Source organism: Gossypium arboreum, chromosome 9, assembly GCF_025698485.1.
Source record: "Gossypium arboreum isolate Shixiya-1 chromosome 9, ASM2569848v2, whole genome shotgun sequence".
In the NCBI taxonomy this organism is placed as follows: Eukaryota; Viridiplantae; Streptophyta; class Magnoliopsida; order Malvales; family Malvaceae; genus Gossypium; species Gossypium arboreum.
Genome location: NC_069078.1, coordinates 10,368,977 through 10,392,377, shown reverse-complemented (window position 1 = coordinate 10,392,377; position 23,401 = coordinate 10,368,977).

The following is a 23,401-nucleotide window of genomic DNA, read 5'->3' as shown; positions in this document are numbered from 1 at the left end:
GATGGGTCGATTATATCCCCATATACGGTGTGCAGGGATGGGTGGGTCGATTTTATCCCCACATGGTGTGTTGGTTGGTCAGAGATGGTGTGAAGGGTTGGTGGGCATGATATTTTTTATATCTGATCTATTATGAATATGATATCTGCATGGCTAAGGCTGAAATATCTATATTATGTTATCTGTTTGTATGCATGTTGTTGTGGGGATGTATATTTTGCAAAACTCACCCCTTTATTTATTTATCTGTTCAAGTAATCCCCAACAGTAGATGGATTGGTATGACGGAAGGCTCGATGCTGACCACTTGTAGACATTTACGGATTTTTGAGTAACATTTTATTTTTTCTGCTTTATTTAAATATTTATTTTGGGTTTATTTTGGGGATTTTAATTTGTTAAATTATTGATTTATGAATTAATAATGTTTTAGCTCCGTGTTAATGAAATTTTTTCACTTAATATTTGGAATAATGATTTCTCGACTTATGTAAAGATAGCAAATTGGACGACTTTTAACTTGTTAAGGTTTTTCTAAAAAGCACTCACATGTGATGCCGTCAGATTCGGCCATAGCATCTATGCCAGGTTTGGGGGCGTTACATCCATTCTCTGTTGCTTTCATATTTTCTTTGTGTTTTATTCTCTCTATCTTTCTTTATTTTATAATAGAAATAAAATATATCTACTTCGTTTAAAATTTAGTTTAACAAAAAAAATCATTTTGAAAAAAATCATAAAACTTTAAAGTATCTTGTTCGAAGAAAACCAATGTTCTAACAAATAATCCAATTTCTTGAGGGTAGTGTTGAGGTTACTACTGAAGCATAAATTCAAACATCAAGAGAACTTCATTTATCAATTGTATTTTTTAATGCATGAACGCTGAACATATTTAAAGGAATTGTCTAACCAATCTCTAACTGTTTAACAATTTTCCTTAACAGAAGTAATAGGTTAACCGTAACAACTGTTATTCTAAAATTCTCTTGGTTTTGTCAGTGGTTGAACTTTTATAGATGTTGTGGTTGGTGGTAGCACTTGAAGAGCTTGTCGGAATGACTCAAATTGTTTTGGTGAAATGGGTTTGGTAAGTACATCAGCAGTCTGTTTCGAGGACGAGACATAATTGACATGCAGTATACCATGGAGGACTTTTTCTCGAACAAAGTGATGATAGATCTCGACGTGCTTTACTTTGGCATGATTGTAAGGTTTGCAGCTATTGACACTGTCGAAGTGTTATCACACCAAACCACTGGTGGTTGAGATAATGGTATTCCAACCTCATCTAGTAGTTGTTTGATCCATAAAAGCTCAGCAATGCAGATGGCTAGACTACAATATTCTGCTTCAGACGATGACCTGGATACGACAGCCTGCATTTTGGAGCACCATGCAATAGGATTTGGGCCAAGGTATACAACATACCCCATTGTGGACTGGCGATCTTTAACTGATGAGGCACAGTCTACATCCGAGTAACAAACAATATCACACCGGCCCTTCGACAAGTGCAACCCATGATCAAGTGTTCCAATGAGATATCGAAGCACCTGTTTCTCTGCTTTCCAGTGTGCTTCACTTGGTAGGTTCATATACTGACTTAATTTTTTGACACAAAAGGATAAGTCTAGACGTGTGATGCACGTATACTATAGCATGCCAATGACACTATGATAAAGTTGAATATCTACAAAAGGTGAGCTTCTATCCGAGGCAGTTATCTTGGGGGTGCTCACCATAGGTGTGGGTGTAACAGCTGCTTATTGCATCCTTGATTTTTGAAGTATTTCTGATACGTATTTCCTCTAGCTTAGAATCAGTCCTTGCGGTGTGTGTAAGACTTCTATGCCTAAGAAAAAAACTCAGTCTACCCATGTCTTTGAGGGCGGATTTGCTATTAAACCGAGTTACAACATCATAAATAGCTTTACTAGAGCTTAGAGCTTCCTGTTATAACTATGTCATCGACATAAGCTATAAGTATCAGTATATTGTTAAAAGACCCTCGGATGAAGAATGAGGAATCAACTTTGGAGGCATGGAAACCGAGTTGAGTAACCAAGTATTGTTTGAGAGTGTGGAACCATGCTCGAGGGGCTTGGTGTAGGCTATATAGAGCTTTGTTGAGTTTGCAGACCAGCTTCTGTCCATTATTGCCTGGAACTTCAAACCTAGGTGGTTGGTTCATGTATATTTCTTCTGTTAATAAGCCATTGAGAAAAACATTATTAACATCTATTTGTCTAAGTGTCCATCCTTTCATGACTGTAAGAGAAAGAACAGTGCGGATAGTTGTTGCACGAACAACTGGGCTATATGTCTCATGAAAATCAACCTTTACATGCTGCGAGAACCTTTTGGCTACCAATCTAGCTTTGTATCTATCCACTGTCCCATCAGCCTTTCTTTTGACTTTGAATAGCCACTTGCATCCAATAGCCTTTCGACCATCGGGCAGGAAGCATAGACTCTACGTGTTATTATGGAGCAGAGCCTGCAGCTCATTATGTACTACAGCTATCCACTCTTCACTGCGTATTGCTTCATGTATATCAACAGAAACTTCATTTGAACAACAGGTGGCTTTGCTTAGGTAAGCTTTGGGTTTAAATATGTTAGCTTTGCTACGTGTAGTCATAACGTTAGTGTTTCATGGTACTGAGGGTTAATGTGGTAGTGGTTCTAGTAGGGAGGATCTAGATGCTGGTCTGGTAAGAGGTGGACTTACACTAAGAGAGTTGTCAGCTATAGGTATAGTAGACACGGTGTTGGAGGAGGTATTGTTCGTGTGCATGTTAGATGAGTGATCTAAAAGTAAGACGAGCAACTTGGAGCTAGTTTGATGGGTGGAAATTAGTTGACTAGGCTTGGAATGTTTGTTTTGAAAGGGAAACACTGACTCGTGAAAGGTGTTATGTAAACACAACCACTGGTATCTTGGCATTTATATCGTTTGTGTTGGGAAGAATATCCTAGGAAAGTACATAAAGAAGACCTAAACTGGAGTTTGTGTTTGTTATATGTCTAAGGTTTGAGAAGCATAGGCAGCCAAAGACTCAGATAAGACTGTAATCAGGTGGTTTCTGAAATAATTTTTCATGTGGAGACATGTTACCTAACGGGAATGAGGGAAGGCTGTTGATCAAATAAACTGCACTGCTGAAGGCATCATTCCAGTAAGCTAAAGGCATTGATGCATGTGCTAGTATAGAGAGACCAACTTCAACAATCGCCTATGTTTGCGTTCAACTGCACCATTACGCACGAGTTGTAAGGACATGTGACATGATGCATGATGCCTTGTTGAGCCAAGAACCATCTTAACACCAAGAATTCCCCACCCCGTCTGTTTGTAATGCAAGAAGCTTACAACCAAGTAGTCGTTCACTAGTCTATGAAACACTTGGAAAATATCTGAAAACTTGATTTCTTCTTCAAAAAATACAGCCAGGTATATCTAGAATATGTATTAGTAAAAGCTACATAATAACAAAAACTATTTGCGAAATCGGGTGGTCCCGGACATCGAAGAACAACCGGTGAAGAGGCTTGTCATATTCAGTCAGAGATCTAGAAACTGGAAGCTTGTGTTCTTTTCCTAGATAACAAGCAGTGCAACTAAAAGGAGCTTTATCTTTGTCAAACTTTATATTACAATGACGTAAAGCTGTTGTAAGTGTGGCTTTACATGGATGGCCCATTCTAGAGTGCCATGTACTCAAGGGTACTGTAGTAGAAGCAGCAAAGCACTGAGCTGAAGCAGCGGTCGAGTTACATTGAGTTGAGCCAGGTAAGACGAGATTGTACAGTCCATCATGTATCAAACTACGTAGAAGAACCTCCCTGGTTTGTAGATCATATACCTGGCACTGTTTAGGGAAGAATTCAAACATCACCAGATTGTTCTGTGTAAATTTGGACACAAACAGGAGATTTTTGGTTATACCAGGTACTAATAAAATTAATTTCATTAACAACAGCCTTGATCAAGTAAGAAGTGATGAATGACCAGTAGACATGACAGGTACGGCAGAACCATTACCCATGTATACTTTACCTGGCCCTTTTTAGGATGTGCTGTCACTTATAGATGGCTGATTTTGTGAGATGATGAGTGGCACTCGAATCAGGGTACCATGCATTATCACTGACTGTGTTAGGGGTTGCTATGTAGGCTTGAGAAGATGGAGCTGCTGAGACAGGTGTAGGCACATGTTGTGAAGGTGGAGCAGCAAAGGGATTATTCCAGACAGGAACTTGTGTAGGAGGAAAGAACCAACCGGGTTGTATACTTGTAGGTGGAACAGGCATCGACATTGCCGGCCAGGACGAAGCGGAAGTTGTACTACCAAACATGCATACATTTGCTTGTGGTGCAGGTGGAGGCCTATAACCTGTGCTTTTGTAGGTCGCATCAAACCGATAATAGTAGCGATCAATTAGATGACCTGATTTCCCACATAACTGGCACTGAACGCAATAACTCGAGAAACGGCCACGCCCACGGCTTCAACCAGTTGAAGGGGGTTGATATGACGGAGTGGTAGTATCGTTGTTGTCAGACACTATTGGTTGGTTGGAGACCATGTTGGCTGAGCTAGGGATTTCCAATATAGCTAGCCGTTAACATGTCTCTGCATTAAGCAACATTATCGTGACCCCTTGGATGCTGTAGGGAACCTGACTCGCAGTGATGATTGTAATAGCTGACTCATAATCAGGTGAAAGACCGTTGAGAATAGCAGTGACATGCTCGTGCTCACTGATAACCTCTCCACAGCTAGCAAAACTGTCACAAAACCTATTGATTTTCATAAAAACTTCTTTATAGACAGGTCAGCTTTGCGTTGGAAATGCAAGGCTCTTCTATAAAACATTAATCTAGATGTGGTTTTGTTTCCATATAAATTGACAAAAGTAGTCCAAATCTGTGCACTCGTGTCTAAGCCAATAAGATGAGGGAGAACAGCAGGACTCACTGAGGAAAGCAACCAAGAAGCAAGAGCACTATCTTGTTGTTTAAACCTGGAGAACGCATGATTTTCTTGTAACTCGCCAACGTCATCAAGCAGTTGTTGCAGTGGAGAAACCGTTCGAGGATCAAGAAAATGTTGAAGTTTGTACATTTTGACAGCTAAGAGAACTTGTTGATGCCACAACAAATAGTTATTATCATCAAGAACCACATTGATTTTCTTGGTAGTAAGAAAACGACTGTCAACCATTCCATCAACAAAATTTGACGCCATTACTGGTGAAATGGACTAGACAGCAGAGAGGCTAAAAAATCTATCCATGAATAGGCAACGGATCAAGTAGAGAACTCCAGGACTACAGAAACCTCCGATACCATGTTGAAGTTACTACTGAAGCATAAAATTAAACATCAAGAGAACTTCATTTATCAATTGTATTTTTAATGCATGAACGCTGAACATATTTAAAGGAATTGTCTAACCAATCCCTAACTGCTTAACAGTTTTCCTTAACAGAAGTAACATATTAACTGTAACAACTGTTATTCTAACAGGTACGGGGCTTGTATCAGGATTGTTTTGCCTTGGTTGTATATGACATCTACCCTCTTGCTTGGATTGATTTCACCATGGAACCATTTTCCTGCCTTTGGGAATTTATCAAAGTCTCTGCTACTTCTGGGGTAAGAGCCAAGCAAGATTTCGCCTTTATTTTTTATCGTCTTTTTTCTCTTAAATTCTAAGGATAAATCTCATGTTTTTTCACTTTTTTTCTTTTATTTTATTATAGACAAAATTATTTTTTTGGTCAAGAAATTTAATAAATAAATTTGATCAATTTTATTGGATTTGGAAACTGATGCTTTAAACAATTAGAAAATAGTCAGATTAAGAAAGAAAAAAAAAGGGAGGGGGGCTAGCAATGTGAGATTGGTTTTTGGTCAAACCGAAACATAATTGAAGAACTTAAGAAGAAATGTGGCTTATCTTATAAAAAAATATTAAAAATAAAATATAAGACTAAATTAACAAAAATGGTAAGGATTGAGGGTTAAATATGTGATGAAATCTAATTTTCAAATAAAAATAATGGGAAATTATTTGAAGGACCAAGATGAGAAATATAAAAATTGAGAGACCAATTTTGATTAAATAAAAGTAGAGGATTAAAGCTACACAAATTCTTTTTAACTAAATATAATCCTACTTTCTAATTAAATAAAATAGTATAAGGAGGAATTCACTTACAATAGTTTTTCACGGTACTATAACATTTTATATAATTAATATTTTCACAATTCAGCCATAATATTTCATACTTCATTCATATAAATTATACATGCTTAAAATTTCAAAAGAGTGTTACACGGTACAAGTAAACTCCTCCTTAATAATATAATATACTAAATAATTTTATATTTTGATAATTTTATTATTATTTTTATAGAAATGATGTTTAAAATTAGATATAATTCATTTTAATTATTAAATAAAAAGATAAACGCGTTTCAACGTATTTAAATTTATATATTTATATATGAATAAAAATATTATTATTAGTTTAATCAAAACCATAATAAAGTAAAATAAACACATGTTAAAAGAATTGACAATGAGTAGAATTCAATACAAGGAAATAGAAAAGGCAGAAAGCACGCGCGCGAAAACTCGGAAAAAAGGCAATAAAAAGAAGGGTGATGTTATAGTGTAGGGCTGTGCCCTCAAAGCAAATGGGTCCATTTTTCAATTCATCTTTTCAGTTATTAAATCTTTCGTTTTCAAGTTAGCACGGGCCACCATACAACCGCCCAAAACCAATAAATTTAACAAAAGAAACACTGACCGAAGAGGTCCAAAACCAATGTCCTTTTTTACATATAACAATGTATTTTTTTTATTTGACTGATTGATTGATTAGACGGTGGCTTTCACTTGCGGCATTTCAAGTCCCACTCTTTCATCAAACATGCCATATGAATAGATCTTCTTATTCCTTGTGGATAATCTATCCCAGTTTTTCTCAAGCAGAATTAAGATTACCGTCGAATGAAATCTCAAAAGGGATGTTGCTTAGATGGTGTTTGACAAAGGGTTTGATAATTGAATTTGAATATAAGGGTGAGTTTGAATAAGTGATGTATTTGTTTGTGTTTAGTGTAAAAAAAGTAGTAGCGGTGAGATTAAATACTGTAGTTATATTGTAATGTGAGATAAAAATAAGTTAAATACATCACATCACACCACATCCTACCGCCTATCCAAACTCACTCTAATTATTTGTAATTATATAAGAGTAATAAGTTTGGAGAATTATTAAAATTAGTAAATTGAGTATTACACCTTTCAAGTCTTCGGGAAAGGTGAGAATTAAAGTAATTACATGAGTAATTATACCCAAATCTAATAGTTTTATGGTTTTCAAACAATCATACATTATTTAACTTTTAAAAAAAGTATTTTAAACAATTTTAAGTCATAAAAATTATATCATAAGCATGAATTAATAAGTATAAGTGTTTGAGATGATAATAACAAAAAAATTCTAAAGTTATATTATAAAACCTAAAACAATATATTATAAAAATTATATGCATTTTATAAAGTTATAACAAAAATTATATTAATTAAATCCTAAAATTATAAAATTATGGTCACAAAGTGTCACCTCCCAAAAATAAGCCTAGATGAAATAAGAGTAATATTTTTATTATTATTATTTTTTAGCATAAGGTAAGAAACACTTACAATCCTTTAAAAATCATTTTATTGAAAGATTAATAAGAATAAGTTTATTGGTTCCGTGGTAAGGTCTTAACTTACTTTTAAGTCCCAAGTTTGAAACCTTTAGTAAGCATTAGCCAAAACATTTTATTTTTACATTTTCACACCATGAAAACATCAAATTTACAAAAATAACCCAATCTAAAATTATTTTTTTCAAATTAACCCCTAATTGAAATTAAACCCTATTTTTAAAATAACTCCTAATCCAATTACAATTAGGGAAAAAGAGTTTATTAATAATCAAGTTTTTCAAACCCTATTATTTTCATTTAAAAAATTTCAAGAACAATTCCAAAGTTCTTTTTTTTTTCTCCAATAAATACCAAAATCAAATTTCAAAGCAAAAGAATTCAAGCTTTCAAAATCACCCCTCTCTTAAGTGGATCTTTAACCTCTTCTCCCAAACTAAGGTTTTTGTGTTTTCTCAAATAAAGTGTGAGATCTAAATCTAAATCTTTGTGTATAATTGATAGATACTAGGGATTAAAGAACTAGTATAGGCAAACCCAAGAGAAACCTAGTATGTGTGAACCCATGTGCGAGCACATGAGCGAACCTGCGTACATGAGCCCTTGTGCAACCTCTTAGTGTGAACCCCTAAGAGAACCCATTGATATGTGAATCCCCCTAATATGTGAACGTCTTTGCATGTAAACCCCCTACTACAACCCCACATGCATAAACATATAGGATTACTTATGCGAACTCTTAGTAAATATATATGAACCCTATACAAAAAACATGCAAACCCCTAGGTAATTATGTGCATACTCTAAATTGTTGTACATGCAAGTCAATATATGTGAATTAGTATATGTGAGTCAACACCTACGAGTCAATACATGCGAGTCAATGTATGCGAATCAATACTTGCGAGTCATAAATCACATACAAACCACTGGTTGCACGGATCAAATTTATGTTATTACATGCGAGTCACAATATTACATACAAGCAACTTGTATGATTATTACATACGAACCTTTAGATGCAACTTTTTCTCGTGCGAACCCCCTTAAGTACGTGCCCTACCTATGTGAACCACTAAGTGTGCAAGCCTATATATTATGCAAACCCTAAGGTTGTGCGAGCCTACATGTTATGCAAACCCTAAGTCTATGCGAGCCTATATGTTATGTGAACCCTAGATGCGAACCCTTACTTGCAAGCCTTGAACACAAACCTGTAGATGTGCTAGATAACTAGGCCTATTAAAATCACATGAAAATTCTATACTTGTGATACTGTTTTCTTTTAATCGGACAAATTATATGTGTATATGTGAAATTGATATGCATGAACACATGCTATTACATGCTAGTATGAAATACTGAATGTAACATCTATTGATGATAAAAAGCATTACATGCTCAGTATATATGCATAATTACATGAAAACGGGTAAGGAGGACGAAGGAGTTTCGTAGGAGATAGTGGCAATTTAAGTCCACAACGAAAGTCAGTACTACATGAAATAGGCGGCAATATCATAAAAATGGATAAACCGAGATGATGGTTTAAAAAACCATAAAAAATTGAGCAACAGGATGGTAAGTTATTGTAGTAAAAGTCATCGTCACATATGACAAGTGAACAACCATCAAATCAAAAATCAAATTCGAGATGGTCAGTTATTGTTATGTGTTTTAGAGTACTGAGCTATGCTCGAGGGTGGATAGGATGGACGGGTGGGATCCTAATCCATAAATTGCATTGCATCACATATAAATTGATTATACATTTATTATATGTACCATGAAAGATGCTTAGTTCATTACTGTGCTATAAATTGTATGCTTTACTGTTTATAATTATATATAATAATTTATAATTTAGACTCACACTGAGCCATTATAAGCTCACTCCCCCTTTCTTTAACCTTTTAGGTAACACAAAAAATTAGGACTTAGGATGGCATAGAAAGATTTTTGGACTAGTAAGCTCATTTTTATTATTATCATTATTTTAAAGTTTTGTTAAAGTTTCCTCTATTCATTTTATGATCGGGTTGTAATTATTAATTATTCCTTGTATTAGATCTTAGGTTGAAGTAGTTTGGCTTATTTATTCTAAAGCATGATACTTAATTAATACTATGATATTTGCATGTTATTTGATTTAGGAAACAGTTATTCTTAAAATTGTCTTCGTTGCTTAATAAATTCTTAGAATTTTTGGAAAAGTCTTTTAAAACCTTAATTGTTTTTTCAAAACTTCACATTGATAATATGGTAATCGAATTGCTAAGTAAAGTCGGTTTAAAAAAATGAACATTTTTATTAAAAGTAAAAGAGTGAGTTTTCACAAAATTCAACACAAGAAAAAGAATAGCTTTACAGGATCACTTCGGTGATCAAATGTAATGCCTTCGACTTAGCCAAAACTCTTAGATTGGGTAGAGGTGTTACATTAAGTGGATCAGAGCATAGCTTTTCTAAACTCAGTTTTAAACTTTTGAGTATGCATGGATATAAACTATGATGTAGTAAGTTTTTGAAAAACTAAAGTTTGAGGGAGTCTGATGCCAGATATTGTAGAAAACTTTCTAAGTAGTAGAAAAAACTTAGATATAAAGGAAGCATAAATTGAAAACTCGAATTAAATACTAATTTCTTGAAATTGTAGAATGACCAATATGAACACTCAAGGCAGACGTGGTAGCGGTAGACCTTGTAGGGTTATACCTATGGAACTGCCCACAATTTAAGGAGAAAACCCAACCCAGGAATATGTAAAAAACTCTTTCGCTAATAATGATAGAGGTCCTAAGAACGAAGATATGGGGATGGGAAATCAGAACAATGGAACCCTGTGAGACAATGCCATAACTCGAGCTATGCTGAGAGCTCTCCAAAGAGTTGTAGATCGGGTAATGAAGATAGGAATGGAAACATGACCGCCAAAAAGCTCAAATCAAACAGGGTTGGATTGTTCAAAGGTGTCACTGGAACAACTTCTACCATAGCAGAATATTGGATGGAGATGACAAAAATAATTCTTGAAGACCTTGAGTGCACCCTTGAGCAAAAACTGGAAGGAGTTGCATCCTATTAAAAGATGATGCTTATAGATGGTGGCAAGCAATTGTTAGGAGAACACCAGTAGAATGGTTAACTTGGAATTATTTCTAAGAGGCTTTTCAAAAAAAAGTACGCGGTTCCTTGTTATGTCGAAGCTTGCAGACATGAATCCATCTAACTTAAACAAGGAGATATGTTGGTTTCGGAGTATGAAGCTGAATATATGAGGTTGAGTTGCTACAGTCCCAAATTTGTAGTAGCAAAAGAGGATAAAAGTGCGAGGTTTGAGGAAGGGTTAAGATATGACTTAAAAGTTCAAGTGGTAGTTCATCAGGAAAAGAAACTTCAAAAATTTGGTTGAAAAGGTTAAATCCTAGAGGAGATGAAACGTACAGAACGAGAAAAGAGGCAGAAATTTCCTAACAAAAAGGATTCGGGTTCAAACAACTTCAACCATAGGCTTGCAAAAAAGGGGCCAAGCCACAACCCAAGCCCAATGATGAACGAACTCCTAAATACCAGTATTGTGAGAAACACCACATAGGAGAATGTTGGAAGAAAATCAGTGTTTGTCTTAAGTGTGGGTCAAAAGATCATCAAATAAAATATTATCCTTGTTGGAATAAGCTCTCTCAAATGCAAAATCAAGGCAAAAACGTGGCCCAAACTCAAGGTTGTGGACTGAATCAAAATAACAGAAACTGAAGCCAGAGAGCTCCGACACAAGGTGTAAACTTGGTGGAAGCAAGGCAACCAACCTTAGTTTATGCGACAAGAGAACAAGAGGATAAGAATGTCGCCAATGTTATCACAAGTACATTCCTTATCCATTCTATGACTTTCTTTGCTTTAATTGATGTGGGATCTACTCATTCATATCTAGATGTAAATATGGTTGGAAAATTGAAAGAAAAAGTGGAAAACAAATAATATCATGACAGTAATAAACCTATTAGGACAAACAATTAGGGTAGATAGAATTTATAAAAGATGTCTGTTAGAGTTGTAAGAAAAAAAATTTCCCCCTAAACTCATGGAATTATCATTTAGAGAGTTCGATCTAATTCTAGAGATGGATTGATTGGTGAAGCACCAAGTGAACTTATATTATGCCTTGAAAAGGCAACATTGAAAACTAAGGATGACAAATAAATTGATATGGTCAAAAACAGAAGCAATTATTTGCTAAAAGTAATCTCAGCTATGGTCGCAAAAAAATTGGTCCGCAAAGGTTGTAAAATGTTTCTAGCCTATGTCAAAGATGTTAAAGTCATTGAACTTAGTGTAAGCGACATTCGAATAGTTAGTGACTTTCCTAATGTTTTTCCCGAAGAGTTGCTATGGTTAACACCAGATCACAAGGTAGAGTTTGGAATCGAGGTGATTCCAAAAACAACATTAGTGTCGATAGCTTGTTATCTAATGGCACCAAAGGAGTTAAAGGAATTAAAAATCCAACTTCAAGAGTTACTTGATAATGGATTCATTAGACCCAGTATTTCTTTGTTGGGAGCACTGATTGTGTTTGTGATAAAGAATGATAGATCACTCATACTTTACATTGATTATCGGCAATTAAACAAGTTAACCGTGAAAAATAAATGTCCATTACCAATGATAGATGACTTACTTGATCAATTTTGAGGTGTCACTATGTTTTCCAAAATCAACCTAAGGTCGAGGTATTATCAATTGAAGGTGAAAGAGGTAGATGTTCATAAAACAACTTTCAGAACTTGTTATGGACACTACGTATTTTTAGTCACGCCATTCGGATTAACAAACACGCCAAAAACATTCATGGACCTCATGATTTGTGTGTTTCAACCTTTACTTGATTAATTTTTTGTAGTTTTTATTGATGATATTTTGGGTACATAAAATCTGAAGCAGAATATAATGAACACTTAATAATAGTTTTGCAAATTTTACGAGAAAAGAGACTTTTTGTAAAGTTCAGTAAGTGTGAATTTGGATCAAAGAAGTTATGTTCTTAGGTAACATCATTTCTACTGAAGGAATTCAAGTAGATCCAAAGAAGATAGAAGCAATCTTAGAATGGAAGCAACCAAAGAATGTCTAGGAAATTCAGAGTTTCCTAGGATTAGCGGGATATTACCGAAGGTTTGTTGAGGGATTTTCCTGAGTAGCTGCCCCCTGGACTAAGTTACTAAGGAAAGACATGCCTTTTAAGATGGAAAATTGACCACTTTTATTTCAAGGCAACTAAAAACACATAAGTGCAATTATCCTACACACAGCCTAGAGTTACCCGCGGTTGTTTTTGCGTTTAAAATTTGGGGACATTATCTTTATAGAGAAAAGTGCATGATTTGCACAGATCACAAAAGCTTGAAATATCTCCTAACACAAAAAAAAAAAAAAGAAACTCAACCTAAGGCAAAAGAGGTGGATTGAGTTACTCAAAGACTATGATTGCACAATCGAATACCATCCAAGGAAAGCAAACATTGTAACAAATGCCTTAAGTAGGAAAGAAAAATGGAACTAAGGGAAATGTTCGTGAGTTTAAGCCTTTAGAATGTTGGGGACTTCCTAGCCGGATTACAAGTCAAACCAACCTTAGAGGAGGAAATAAGAATCAAACAACCCTTAGACATAAAGTTATTTTCGCAGAAAAAAATAGTGGAGGATGAATTGATAGAAGACTTCTAAATTAAAGAAAAATGAGTTTTTTTTGTCTCAGAAAAAGATTGTGTGTCCCAAATGATCCAAAGCTAAAACAAAAGATACTTGGTGAAGCTCATAATAGTCTATACTCCATGTATCCCGGAAGTAATAAAGTGTACCAAAAGTTAAAAGAATTATATTGGTGACCAGGATTAAAAAGAGATGTGATGGATTTTGTGGCAATTTGCTTAATGTGCCAACAAATAAAAGCAGAACATCAAGTTTCACCAAGGTTACTTCAACCAATTACAATTCTACAATAGAAGTGAGAGAGAATGACAATGGACTTCATAAGTGGGTTACTGCTAACCCTCTCTAGAAAGGACTAATTGTAGGTGATAGTTGATCGACTCACTAAATCAACCCACTTCATTCATGTTTGAACCGATTATTCCTTAGAAAAATTAGAAAAGTTGTACATTATAAAGATTGTTAAATTACATGGAGTATTACTTTTGATCATATCGAACTGAAATCCTTGTTTCATTTCAAGGTTTTGGAAAAAAGCTACAGGAAGCATTAGGAACAAGATTTGACTTTAGCAAAGCATTCCATCCATAAATCGACATGCAATCCGAAAGAAAAATTAAAATTTTAGAAGATATGTTGTGAAGATTGACTTTCGAATTAGTTGCGGGGAATTTTTACCACTTGTTGAGTTTTCTTACAACAATAGTTTTCAAGAAAGCATTAAGATGGCATCATATAAGGCATTTTATGGAAGGAAATGTCGTACATCTCTGTGCTGGATAGAATTGAAAGAAAGAAAAATAATGGGTCTTGATTTGTTCGAGAAACTAAAGACAAAATCCAATTAATTCAAGAAATAATATAAACATCCTTAGAACGAAAAAAGTCTTATGTCGACCTAAAAAGAAAAGATATTAAATTTCATGTCGATAAACAAGCCCTCTTAAAAGTCTTGCTATGGAAAAAAGTTCTAAAGTTTGGTAGAAAAGGAAAATTAAGTCCTCGTTTCATCGGTTCTTACAGAGTGCGGAAGCGAATCGACCTAGTAGCATATCAGCTTAAGCTACTTCCTGAGTTAGATCAAATCCATAATGTGGTCCATGTGTCAGTCTTACGACGCTATTGTTCTGATCCTTTCCATATCATCTCCATCAAAGAGATTGAGCTCTAACCAAACTTATCTTGTAACACCCCATACTTGATCCAGTCACTAGATTCGAGCTACAAGATGCTATAACATTTTAATTTGCAATTTACTCAATAGTATTCATTAATTCAATATATATAAGTTAAGTCTATGTCAAACATACATTACAAACAAAACCAAGTCTCAATCAGGCTCACGAAAGCCCTTAAACAAGCTCGGAACTAAATTGGGACCATTTTAAAACATTTACAAAAAGATAGGTAAAATAGTAAAATAAAGGTTACACGGCTGTGTCGCTAAGCCATGTAACTCATTGTGGTTGTGTGAACCAAAAACCACCCTTAACGTGTTGAACACACAGTCATGTGCAACAAAAATAACCTATTTGAGCAAGCTTTTGTACCATTCTCTTAAGTGAACTATAATGTCATTTCATGCTATTCAAACCAACACCAAAGCATGTATATTTCAAATCCAAAATACCAATTCACCTATTCATTTTAACATACAACCAATATGCCCTCATTGGAACCAAAAATTCATTTATTCAAAACTTCATAAAAGAACTCATATGCCTAACCTAGCCAATAATCAATGGTATAAAACCACCTTTTATTAATGACATTACCCGATAAAACTTCGTAAAAGAACTTTGTACACATGTGAAAGTAATAGTGCCTGGTCACCCATAGGGTTGAACCTACACAAATCAATTGTCTGGCCAGGGCTTAATATTGATATATTCTCGAGTCTCCAACATATGCAAGAGCTCAGAAACTAAACCTATATTTTTGAGTTTGCAACACATGCAGGAGCTCAAAACTTGTTCCTGTATTCTTGAGTCTGCAACATATGCAGGAGCTTAGAACCTATTCCTATATTCTTGAGCCCGGAACATATACAAGAGCTCGGAACCTGGGAAAAAATCATAACCTCATATACAAGACTTGTACTAATTTCATCAGGATTTAATCTCAAATCATATCATTTCGCAATAATCAATTTCAATTAGATTCAATTCTCAACATATATACTAGTTCATAACCAAATTCAAGCTTACAATAAACACAATTACACATTTAAAACATAATTCAACAATAATTTAAACTTATTTATGTTGTATGAACTTACCTGATAAAACAATATTGCTTTAGCTAACATGGACTATTGGACAGTTTTCCCTTTTTTGCCCAAGTCAACAACTTGATCTATATAATAGTTAAAAGTCAAAATATCAATACCAATCTCATAATAATACTCAAATTCATGCTGATAATCTTTTAATTTTATTTTACATAATTTCCCTAAACTTTTACATTTTATTCAATTTAGTCCATAAAATTGAAACAAATATAGCTTTCACAATTGAGCTTCGTTTTTCATTCCAATTTCACTTATGCCTTTCTATAGCCCTCAAAAATCTAATTTTATAGAAATTTAATTCCAATTTTGACATATTCACAATTTAGTCCCTAAATGCAAAAATTAACAAAATTTACTTTATCAAATAGTCCTTAAATGTTTCATAGCTTCCAAATCTACCAATTTCTATAAAAAAAATCTAATATTCATTAATGGCAAATTTTAAAATCTTTAACAGTTTTGAAAATAGAGATATGGGTTAACTAAACCTAATTGCAACGATTTCAAAAACATAAAAATTATAAGAAACGAGATTGAAAAACCTACCATGCAAGAGAAACAAAAATGCCCCTTGGAGCTACAAAAAATGAAAATGATGATAATGAGATTTTAATGTTTATCCTTTTAAAATAATAATTTAACATGTATATTATTATTTTATTTCTAATTTTAATATAAAAAGTCGTGTATAATTTAGCATTCACCGTCCTCTCATAATAGGGAAGGTTAATTTGCCTTTAAGATCCTAATAATTCATTAATAATGTATTTAAGCTAAAAAAATCAATATTGATTAGCTTTTATGATTTTTATGATTTAATTCATATTCCTTAATTAACCATTCAATTATTAAAATTTCCGGACCAAACCTCAATCCACTTATAACATAGCTTCGTAAATATTCAATAATAATATTTATGAGCTCAATTTACAGAAACGAAATCCCAATATCTCATTTTCCAAAACCACTTAACTTTAGTGAGAAACTACTGTACATAACTAATAAATAATTAAATGAAATTATCAAATTAAAATTCACTATATCATAATACTTGTCGTAAATATTAAATAGTAGTATTTACAGATTCATTCGTCAGAATGGTAGCCCCAAAACTACTGTTTCCGATACCATTGAAAAAAATGGTTGTTACATATCTTGAGGAAGAACCAATTAGTATTATAGATAGAGAGGTTAAAACCCTTAGAAATAAGCAAATTCCTTTAGTTAAGTTTTTGTGCCAAAACCATGGAACTAAAGAAGCGATGTGGGAACCCAAGGAGTTGATTCGCCAAAAATATCCTCACTTGTTCGATCTAGGTAAGTAAAATTCAATGACGAATTTTTTTAAGGGGGGAGATTTGTCACATCCAAAAAATAGGCCTAGATGAAATAGGAGTGAAATTATATTTTTGTTTATTTTTTTAGCATAAGGTAATAAACACTTAGAATGCTTTAAAATTTATTTTTGTTGAAGGATTCACAAGAATGAGCTTGTTGGTTTAGTGGTAAAGCCTTAGTCTACCTTTAAATCTTGAATTGAAAAACCTTAGTAAACATTTACCAAAAATATTTAATTTTTAAAATTTTACCCCATAATAGTGTCAAATTTACAAAGTAGCCCAACCTAAAACTATTTTTTTCAAATTAGTCCTTAATTCAAATCAAACTGTGATTTTAAAATAACTCCTAATCCTATTACAATTAGGGAAAAAGAGTTTATAAATAACCAAGTTGTTCAAACCCTAGAATTTTCATTTAACAAATTTTTCAAGAACAATAACAAAGATCTTTTTTTTTCTCCACCAAATACCAAAATCAAATGTCAAAGAAAAATGATTCAAGCTTTCAAAATCACCCCTTTCCCTCATGTGGATATTCAACCTCCTCTCCCAAACTAAGGTTTTTGTGTTTTTTCAAACTAGGTGTGGGATCTAACCCTAAATCTTTGTGTATAATTCATATATACTAGAGCTTAGAGAACTAGTATAGGTGAACCTAGGAGAAACCTAGTATGTGCGAACCCATGTGCGAGGCCATGAGCAAACCTATGTACACGAGCCCTTGTGCGACTCCTTAGTGTGAACCCCTAGGAGAACCCACTGACATGTGAACCCCTTGTATGCAAATTCCCTTGCATACGAACCCCTACTACGACCCCACATGCATAAAAATATAGGATTACTTATGCGAACTATTAGTAAATCCATGCAAACCCTCTATGAAAAACATGCGAACCCCTACGTTATTATATGCGTACCTTAAACTGTTGTACATGTGAGTCAATATATGCAAATCATTATACGCTAGTCAATATATGCGAGTAACTATATGTGATTCAATATATATCCAAGTCAAAATATGCGGGTTAACACTTGTGAGTTAATACATGCAAATTAATACTTGAGAGTCAATACATGTAAGTCATAAATCACATGCGAACCACTGGTTGGGTGGGTCAAATTTATGTTCTTACATGCGAGCCAACTTGAATGATTTTTACATGCTAACCCCTAGATGCAACCCTTGCTTGTTCGAACCAATGTGCAAACCCTTAGATGTGTGCCCTACCTATGTGAACCCCTAAGTGTGTGAACCTATGTATTATGCGAACCATAAGTCTATGTGAGCTTACATGTTATGTGAACCCTAGGTCTATGAGAGCCTATATGTCATGCGAACCCTCACTTTGCAAGCCCTGCACGCAAACTTGTATATGTGCTAGATAACTAGGCTTGCTAAAATCACATGAAAATCTTGTACTTGTGATGTTGTTTTCTTTTAATCGCACAAATTATATGTGTATATGTGAAATTAGTATGCATGTACACATGTCATTACATGCTAGTATGAAATATTGAATGTAACATCGATTGATGATAAAAAAAACATTACATGCTAAGTATATGTGCATAATTACATGAAAACTGGTAAGGAGACAGAGGAGTTTCATAGAAGATAGTGGCAATTTAAGTCCACACTGAAAGACATTACTGCATGAAATAGGCGGCAATGTCATCAAAACTAGATAAACTGGGATGATAGTTTAAAAGCCATAAAAATTTGAGCAATCGGGATGGTAAGTTATTGCAGTAAAAGTCATCGTCACAGATGACAAGTGAACGACCATCAAACCGGAAATCAAATCTGGGATGGTCAGTTATTGTTATGTGTTTTGGAATGTCAAGCTATGTTCGAGGGTGGATAGGATGGGTAGGTGGGATCTTAATCCATAAATTGCATTGCATCACATATAAATTGATTATACCTCTATTATATGTACCATGAAGAATGATTAGTTCATTACAATGTTGTAAATTGTATACTTTACCATTTTACAATTACTCACACTGAGCCGTTGTAAGCTCACTCCCTCTTTCTTTAACCTTTCAGGTAACACAAAAAACAAGGACTTGGGATGGCATCAGAGGACTCTCGAACTAGCAAGCTCGTTTTCGCTATTATCATTATTTTAAAGTTGTATTAAAGTTTCTTCTATTCATTTTATTATCGGGTTGTAATTATTAATTACTCCTCGTCTTAGATCTTAGGTTGAAGTAGTTTAGCTTATTTATTCTAAAGCATGATACTTAGTTAATACTTTGATATTTGCATACTATTCGGTTCAAGAAATCATTATTCTTAAAATTGTTTCCGTTGCTTAATAAATTCTTAGAAGTTTTGGAAAGGTTTTTTTAAACCTTAACCATTTTCTCAAAACTTCACATTGATAATATGGTAATCTAATTGCTAAGAAAAACCGATTTAAATAGATGAACGTTTTTCTTAGAAATGAAAGAGTAATTTTCAAAAAATTCAACACAAGTAAAAGAATGGCTTTACATGATCACTTTGATGATCAAATGTAACGCCTTTGAATTAGCCGAAACTCCAAAAGCTGAGTCGAGGGTGTTGCACAAAGTATATTATAAAATTAATTTACTTTTTTATAAAAGTGTTATAAAATACACTTTTATAAAAAGTTATGACCAAAAATATGAACATAACTTATTTATGTGTTCATGATATATATTATAAAAATAATATACTTATTTATAAAAATATTTTTTTTTCCGTAACTTATTTATAAAAATAACTTTTTAAAGTTATGAGAAAAAAATATTAACGAAAGTTATTGGACACTTTATAGAACCTTTTTTTTTACAAATGTTATATATGACAAGTTTTATATTATTTTAAACTTATTTTACTTAATTATAAAAGGGTTATAACTTAGTATAAGTCTTTTTCCATATTTAATTTTTATGTTTTTGTAATAAAAGCTACAGACTTTTTACATGTAAACCCAAATATTATGTGGTAAACATTAGTTATTCAAATACAAAAGTTTTTTTTTTTTGCACCATATCATGGGGTTATGATATCATTTAAGATAATATAGCCAGATATAAACACTAGAGACAACTAGTGAACTCTTTAATTTGATATATTTAAAAATTTAAAATGTGGTTAAGAGTGCATTCATTATTCTATAAATAATTCTCATATTAACAACATTTTCTCAATATAGCATCAAAAAAAAAAAAAGAAGAAGGTTGAATCGTACTAGCATGTTGCATACTTCGTAACTTTACTTCTGGGTGGAATTGGGATATCCATACTTTAAAGACCACATGGAAGAATGAGATCTTGATAATCTTAATGATACAAATTTAGATGATGAACTTGGTTAAAGACCCAAAGTTGATGATAAGGAGTATATGTTAAATGTTAAAGATGGAATAACCTAACAAAATATAATAAAATTGAATGTGATGTATTATCGATTACCTTCTTGAATTAATATATTGCATATAATGAATTAATTTTACTTTGTGAAAAATAAAATAAAATAAAGAACACACAAATTTTACGTGGAAACCCTTTCGGGAAAAAACTACGGGCAGAGGAGAAGAAAATTCACTATGTCGAAAATTTTAATCAATACAAGAGGAATAGACTATGTCTATTTATAGGCTTGTAAAGCCATATTCTAGTAGGATTGAAACACCTTATCCTAATCAATATAAAATAGATGGAATTTAGTAAGGTTTAAAAAAACCTTATTCTAAAATAAAATAAAAGAAGTCTAGTTCTATATGGATTTTACTTTTATTTTATTTTCCATCGTATTTTATTTAAATAAGAATTCGGGTCACTTAATTCTAACAATCTCTACCTTGACACAAATTCTCAATGAACAAGTTCTTCATAGTGAACTTTCAATGAACAAGTTCTCCACCTCTTCCATAAAACCCCATAAGGGTTTAACTTCAACAATGAACACCAACCAAGTCTAAGCAATGCTCAAACTTGGTTATAGGAAGTGACTTAGTCATCATATCTGCAGGATTTTCATGAGTACTAATTTTGCTCACAACAATATCACCACGAGCAATAATATCACAAACAAAATGATACCGAACATCAATATGTTTTGTTCTCTCATGAAATATTTGATCTTTTGTAAGGAAGATGGCACTCTGACTATCATAAAATACTGTATTGATTTGAAGGTCTTCATTGAGTTCACTAGATAGTCCCTTCAACCAAATAGCTTCTTTACAAGCCTCAGTAATCGCCATGTACTCAGCTTCAGTGGTAGACAAAGTGACTGTAGTTTGTAAAGTGGCTTTCCAACTAATTGCACAACCTCCGATTGTAAAGACGTAACCTGTGAGAGATCTTCTTCTATCAAGGTCTCCAGCAAAATCAGCATCAACATACCCTATGACTCCATCTTTAGTTCTTCCAAACTGTAAGAAAACATCATTATTACCTCGTAAGTATCTTAAAATCTACTGAACTGCTTTCCAATGTTCTTTACTGGGATTTGCCATGTATCTGCTAATTGCACTGACTGCATATAATAGATCTGGACGTGAACAAACCATAACATACATGAGAGATCCCACTGTACTAGAGTATGGAACGTGTGACATGTACTGAATCTCATCATCTAATTGTAGAGACAAAGCCAATGAAAGTCTGAAATGGGCTGCTAAAGGAGTACTAACAAGCTTAGCACTCTGCATATTGAACCTGCAAAGAACTTTCTCAATGTACCCCTTCTAACTTAGGTACAATTTACTTGCTTTTCTATCTCTGAGAATCTCCATACCAAGTATCTTCTTTGCGGGTTCTAAATCTTTCATCTCAAATTCTTCACTTAGTTGGGCTTTGACCTTTCTTATCTCTCCTTTATCTTTTGCTACTATTAACATGTCATCAACATAAAGAAGTAGATACACAAAAGAACCATCACTGTTTTTCTTAAAGTAAACACAATTGTCTAAACTACTTCTTTTGAAATCATGAGAAGTCATAAAGGAATCAAACCTCTTGTACCACTGTTTTGGTGACTGTTTCAAACCGTAAAGGGACTTTCTCGAAGCAAACATAGTCCTCTTTTTCGAGACTATAAAACCCTCTCGTTGTTGCATGTAAATATCCTCCTCAAGTTCTCCATGCGAAATGCGCTTTTACATCTAACGCTCAAGCTCCAAATCATGCATGGCCACAATACCAAGCAAAGCTCGAATCGAACTATGCTTAACAACTGGAGAGAACACATCATGAAGTCCACTCGGAATTTAATCGTAACCCTTTGCAATAAGCCTTGCTTTATATCTGGGTTCTTCAACTCCTGGAGTCCCTTCTTTTTTTTTAAACACCCATTTACAACGAACAGTCGTTTTACCTTTAGGAAGTTTCACAAGGTCCCATGTTTTGTTTTTGTGGAGTGATTCAATCTCTTCTTGCATAGCAAACATTCACTTTTCTGAGTCTTCACAGCTAACCGCCTCAGAATAATTAGATGGCTCTTGATTCGCATCTATATCTTCAGCCACATTTAAAGCATAAGCAACTAGATCAGCCTCGGCATGCTTCTTTGGAGGTTTAATTTCTCTTCTAGTTCTATTTTTGGTGATAGAGTATTGTGGTAAAGAAGCAACTCTATTCTCAATCTTTGTTTTGGCTTGAGGAGTTGACTCTGTATTAATCTGATGATCCATCTGCTTTTGATTTTCTTTATTGGAAGAGTCTTTAAGAGATAAGTTAGGTAGCATAGCAATTTCATCAAAAACAACATCTCCGCTAATCATAACTTTTTTCTTTTCAGGACACCATAACTTATACCCTTTTACACCAGCTTTATAACCAAGAAAAACGCATTTAATGGATCTTGGTTCTAATTTTTCATTATCAACATGAGTATACGTAGAACACCCAAAAATTTTTAAATCAGAATAATTAGCAGGATTACCAGACCATACCTCTTGTGGAGTCTTTTTCTCAATGGCAACGGATGGAGACCGGTTAATCAAAAAACATGCAGTAAAGGCTGCTTCTGCCCAAAATGACTTCGGTAAGTTGGCATTTGACAACATACATCGAACCTTCTCCATGATCATTCTGTTCATTCATTCTGCAATGCCGTTTTGTTGTGGAGTATGACGAACTGTGAAGTGTCTCATGATCGCTTCTGACTTGCATAATCTATTAAACTCATCAAAATAGAACTCTAAGCCATTGTCTGTACGGAGGTATTTTATCTGTTTTCCCATCTGTTTTTCAATCATAATTTTCCAAGACTTAAATGCAGAAAACACATCACTTTTCTGCTTCAGAAAGAATGCCCAAACTTCTCTGGAAAAATCATCAAT